Genomic DNA, 6158 nt, shown 5'->3' with positions numbered 1-6158 from the left:
TAGATACATGTATTAAAATTGCCACATCTTCAGGGTTTCCCTGGTGGTGCAGTGGTTGAGAATCTGCCTGCCAATGCAGGGGACACGGGTTCGATCCCTTGTCCCAGAAGATCCCACATGCCGCAGAGCAACTAAGCCCGCGCGCCACAACTACTGAGCCTGCACTCTAGAACCTGCATTCCCCTCTCAATAACAATATAGCATTCTTTTACTTGCTTTGTTCTTCTCCTCACTAATGTCCATCATGTTGATATTATCTAAACTTTTTTTCTTTCAGGTGTCTTATTGAAGTATAATATACATATAATAACAGGTACACTTTTAAGGTTTTTTTACATATGCATACACCTGTGTTACCACACCCTGGATCAAGGAATAAAATGTTATAGATCAAGACACAGAAGCCAGATGCTTGCTTTGTGCCTTTGCAGTTAACACACCCCAAAAGACTACCGTTATTATAAACTCCTGTCACCAGAGGTTAGTTCTACCTGTTATTTAACTTCATATAAGTGGAATCAACCAGTATGTTCTCTTTTGTGTCAGGCTTCTTTTGCCCAGCTTAATGTTTCTGACGTTTATTCATGATGTTGTGTTTATCAGTATTTTGTTAGTTTTTATTGCTGAGCAATACTTCATTGCATAAATATAGCACAATAGTTTTTAGCTTCTCTTGTTGATGGGCATTTAGGTTGTTTCCAGATTGGGGTTATTATCATTTTTATTGGGTTGTTTGGGGCGTTTTTGTCTTTGATATTCTTAGATTTTTGCAATGAGTGTATATATATTTTTTCTTCCCTCTCTTCTTCAGCTTTCTATGAGCTGTTTAAGTATAAACTTTATCTTCTCTTTTTAGTATTAGGAAATTTACCGCCACATTTCTTCAAGTACTTATTTTCCTTTTATTCTTTTCCATTTCTGAGACTTCTGCCATCCAGATGTGAGCACTTCTATTCTCCTAGTTTTTATATTTTTATTTTGTATTTCCTACTTACTGTTGTTTTCTTCCTTCTCAAAGATTTCCTCAATCGTGTTTTCTGAGTCATTAATTCATAACTCAGCTGGATCCATTCTACTTGTCCTACCTATTGTTGTCTTTCTTTCAACCTTTATATTTGTTGTACATACTTTTTTGTACATTTTAAATGTTTTCTCATTTGGGTCTTACAGTTTTAATTTCTTTCCTTATCTCTTTAAATTTGGCTAATTTAAAATTCCTGCTTCATCTGTTTTAACATTTCTGCTTCTTTGGAAAATGTATTTCCAGCATGTGATTTTCCTTTTGAAGCGGTCGTATTCCTCTAATGTCTTGTTATTTTGACCAGTGAGCTCACTTCCTGTGGGAATGTCAGACAAGTACCGTGAAAGGCGGTGCGCTCGTCTGTAGGGGCCACGTCAGCTCAAGGGGTGGAGAGTGCGGGTCCAGGGCACCCATCGATCAGTCACTTCCACACTCCAAAAATCACCCCCTGCTTGGTGAGAAGCAGCGTTAGGAAGAGACACTTTTCCACTACAGTGCCCAGGCCTGGGGCTCTGAAGCGGCAGGGCACAGCAGGGCCTGATGGAGATCAGTGAGCTCCACCCGTTTTCTCAGCCCCTCACCACTGCAGGGGTTCTGTGTTGTGGCCTTGAGTTTGCTCATGCGCACCCTAGGCCCAGAGATGTGAACGGAGGGGCAGGCACTGGTTCCCTCAAGGCAATGGCTGGTGGGAGCGAGAACAGACCCACCGTGTGTGCTTTCCCTCACACAGCCCTGTGGGGCTGTCTGCTGCCCATGACCAAAGACACGGCCTCCCCCTACACACAGCAGCTCCAACAGCTGCCCCATGACACCAGGGTTTGCTCACCGTTCTCTCTCTCCATCCTGGGAGTGAATTTGGGAGGAGGGACCAGCAGTCCTGATGGTTCAGCATCATTGTTAGTACCAGCCCCCGTCTCCTTGACAACTTCAAATCTTTAAATCAGACAGAGCAAGTGCCATATACATTGGATCTACCAGTTTTTCTTTTTTTACGCGGGCCTCTCACTGTTGTGGGCTCTCCCGTTGTGGAGCACAGGCTCTGGACGCGCAGGCTCAGCAGCCGTGGCTCACGGGCCCAGCCGCTCCGCGGCATGTGGGATCTTCCCGGACTGGGGCATGAACCCGTGTCCCCTGCATCGGCAGGCGGACTCTCAACCACTGCGCCATCAGCGAAGCCCGGATCTACCAGTTTTGAATCAGACTCTGTACGCTTAAAGCTTCCCCGTTTGGGTCAAAACTCAAAATCACTGTGCAGGAGCTGTAGTATTATCCTCACCTTGCAAATGAACTGTGTATTATCAGCTGTGGATAGGAAATATGCATGAAAAATGTAAAGTGATGCAATCACAGACTTCTTTCCCTATTGCAATGGTACCAAGAGATTAAGCATTTTCCCCAATTTTAAGTCAAAGTATTAAAAGCTTCCTTTCGGCCTTTACTGCTGCCCCTCCTCTCTTTCTGTGCAAAGCAGTGTCACGTTTATTTTAGTCAGGTTCTCACAGTGCCTGCTGCTGCCAAATGTGGGCACTAAGAAACAGGAACTGGAAGGAAGCTGACAGGTTATCTGTTGATTTGTGCTTTTTACACAGGATGGGTAATGCAAACTGGCTTCTTCTGTTTGTTCCACACTGCTGGGGTTGCAGCTTATATAACTTTCAGAATTTAAGGTTCTATTTGCAAAAAGCTACATCCTGCCTCCCAAAAAGAATAGCCCAAATAAGGTTCTTAGTAAGCAATGGATCTTGCAAGTTTAGGCTAGAATCTTTGTTCCATGTCAGTGCTGGTTATATTTTCAAATCACATCTAAAATACTGCGGTTTTATTCCTACTCTGCTAAACTAAAAAAATATTCTAAGGATTTTAAAGTGTTTTTAAGCAGTGCTTTTTGGTTTCATTCTTTATTTTTAGAACCTAACAAAAATCTATTCTCATAAAAAACTACTTATAGTAGTGGCATTTTGACAAAGTCTACAGAATTTTAGCCTAATTTACATTATGAAATTCTGTAGCTTTTGTTAATAAAGTATTTTCCATATTCATCCCCTCATTCATTCATTCATGTAAATAAATATAAACTGAACACCTGCTTTGTGAGGCATTGTGGGAGGCATGGAGTCACAAGCTGAGTCAGAAGTCCTGTTTTGAAGCAGACAGTGGGAACAATGACTTTATGCAAGTGAGTATAATACAAGGTGAAAAGTGCAAGTGATATAAAAGTGAAAAGAAAAAAAAAAACACGACTAAAATTGGTGTGGAAACTCAAAGAGTAAAGACTTTCCTGCCAGCTGGGGAATCTGACACAGCTTCACGGGAGACGTGACATTTGATCTTAGCCTTTTAAAGCAGGCAGAAATGGAAACGTAAAGGTGGGTGGAGGCACACGGGTGGAGGAAAGTTAGAGAATTCAATCAAAGAGGCAGGAGAAGAAAGGGCACGGATAAGCAAGCCAGAGAATGTGAAGAAGGTACAAGGTAAGTTGAGAATAGTGTCCAACAAGGACCCGTGTCCTTTATCCTCTGGCCTTCTTTGTGTCTAATACAGGGAGCCAGGCAAGGATTAGCCACAAAAACAAACAAGAGGATGTTCAAAGTTTCAAGACATCTTAGAAGCTCATAGTATAACCTCTCTCTATTGGCCACCAGAGAACGGATTTGCTAAGCTTAAACAATTCTCTCCATTTTCCCAATAAACATACCGGCCAACCAACGCCAGAGCACATGAGCACAGGGGCGAGTGGACCTCCCTCCAGCACAGGCTTCTCTGGCTTCCACTCGGCGAGTTTCATACTGACCAGGATCTGGCTGTACTTGTTCCTAAAACATCTGTACCGCTTGGACTCCTTACTGTAATTATAGAATTTGGTTAAATACTAAGGACAGCGGTAAGATGAAAAATAATTATTTCTATAAGAGCTAAGTTGGATGCTTTGCAAAGAATTAGAAACAAGGAGTCACAAATTGCTATTGAATCTGGTGAGGTGAGTTAACTACAAAAGAAAGTCAGAAATAACAGAAATTTGGAAGAATTCTTGGATACAATGGTAAAGAAAAATCTGGAAGAGGTTGAGGTTTAGATCGCTTAGTAAGTGTCTTAGTTTTTGCTCCACTTCCAGAAACTGAAACTGGAAATTGTCCAGAGATGTGATTTATGCCCCAAAACATAACATCAGTGAAGGAACTACCTTCAAAAAAGGCCTCAGCCCTTATTAAGACACTGGGTAATGAACACATATTTACATATTTGAAATTAATGGTAAAAGTACATATATTTTTTAATCTTCCAATTAATTTTTTGATTAATTAAACTATCATTGAGAATGCTGGTATCTGCTCAGACCAACTACTCTGTCTTCACAGCCATATTTCTCTATGATAAGCAGGTGGGTTCTGACAACTGAAGGCTTTCATGTCATGGGAATAAACCCACACCAGGAAGTGATCTTACTTTATTCTCTGACAGTACTATTTCCAGTTCTAAACGCAACTAGACTTAATCACAAAGTCTAAACGCAGATCGAATAAATTCAGTAAGCATCTAACCTCTTATTTTTAATTTGGGAACATAATACTTTAACTTCTAGTTGTATCATGTTTTTCTCTTAAATCAGCTAGAACGTTGGCCAGTGGGGCAGGGATTGGTGGTTGCCTAACCGAACCCCTTGCTCCTTTCTGCCCGGCAGAGGCCTGTGTTACTAAACGTGCAGTGAGCCCCGCTGCAGGACTACAACCCTTCGCTTCCCTTGTAGTCAACACACTGTTCTGTCCAAGGACCTAAGGGCAAGTTGATAGGCTGCTCTTTTGGGAAGCCTCCTGAAAGGGGCAATAGACAGCTGGGGGAGTTCTCTTCCTTCCAGATGTCCACGTGGCAACTTGCCGAAGGAAGAATGCATCAAAGAAGGATGGGCACTTGAGCCCCTGAGGACACTGTCAGCCAGGGACTGCACCCCACCCCAGGGTGGCGGTGGGGAGCTTGCTGGCTGTGGAAAAAAACAAAAAACAGAAAAAGAAACTCTTCTCTCACTGAAGCCATTATTATTTTGGACTTTCTACTCTGCAATCATGGCTTTTCCTAAGAGATATAAGAGGTAACGTTTTATAAGAGGTATCATATCCATATACTGATTCTTTGCGATCCAATCTTTACAAATAACACCAGAAAACGATTAAAAATAGTTTTCCACTTTATAATCTGTCTCTTCCCAGGGTAAGCCAAGGGAAGAATGTTCTAACAGAGTATCTGAGGAAGTCATGTTTCCAGAACTGCAAGCAATCTGCTACCAGAACACCAAGCATTGCTGCCCAGAGGAATGAACCAAATGGGACGCAGACGCTCCAAAGGCACGGCTGCGGGCACGGGTAAGGCCACAGGGAAAGAGACGTCATTGGAAAAGAAGAAATGCATGAAAGAATTTTTCCCTTGGAGTCTACATTAAAGCACATACATTTCTCTTGGCTTTCATGTGAAATTAGTTAAAAAGAAATTTATTGAACGTTACCATATGGATCTTTTATGAAACACCGTTTTTTTAAAAAAGCAGATTTTTTTTCTGAAGCAGATTTCCCAAATGCAGAAGGAGCAAATGAAACACAAAGATGAACGTTGCTGGGAACAGTTAAAACAGTATCATGCCGAGCCCCTCGTGTCTCGCTGCCAAACCTAAGAATCCCAGGTCTTGGCATGGTCTTCCCTACATCCTGAGCCTATGTATGAGACTTGTTACCTGAGTTTTATAAGGAATTTCCTTGAGGAATAACTTCTGACTTAAGAAAAATAAGCTCTAAGTTCCCCAAAACTAAGTTTCCTAATTCACAATGGCCTTTTATCATCCATTCCCCTAACTTCCTGGATCACACAGGCCAACAACAGGTGGCAAGAGGAAAAGGTCTGCTCCCAAACTGATGGATTCTGTAAGCTAAGATTTTCTTCCGGCTGCTAAGGTTATAATTTCTTGTATTTTCCATTTTCATAATTCAAGTGGAGAAAGGGCAATATTTCACCAACTGACATTCAGTCAAGACAACCTGTTGAGCCGAAGAAGAAAAAGCATCAGGTCACCCAGGCGTATTTAGCACCTCTATGCAGTGCTTTGCGAGACTTAGACGACTTGCTCAATGTCTGTGCCTTTAGCGACCTCAGG

The 6158-nt window shown here is 42.0% G+C and overlaps 1 protein-coding gene across 1 annotated transcript in view; it reads right to left on the bottom strand.

Annotated features, from left to right (window-relative positions):
• Window positions 1-657: 657 nt before the first annotated feature.
• RTTN (rotatin) overlaps window positions 658-6158 on the bottom strand; it is a 145972-nt gene continuing 140471 nt past the window's right edge. The window contains exon 50 of the mRNA XM_049697998.1: window positions 658-3864. The gene's annotated coding sequence lies outside the window, so the exon portion shown is untranslated. The remainder of the gene's footprint in view (window positions 3865-6158) is intronic.

This window comes from Orcinus orca, chromosome 15, assembly GCF_937001465.1.
Source record: "Orcinus orca chromosome 15, mOrcOrc1.1, whole genome shotgun sequence".
Classification (NCBI taxonomy): Eukaryota; Metazoa; Chordata; class Mammalia; order Artiodactyla; family Delphinidae; genus Orcinus; species Orcinus orca.
The sequence above is the reverse complement of the archived record's forward strand: the minus strand, read 5'-3'. Positions and strand labels throughout refer to the sequence as shown.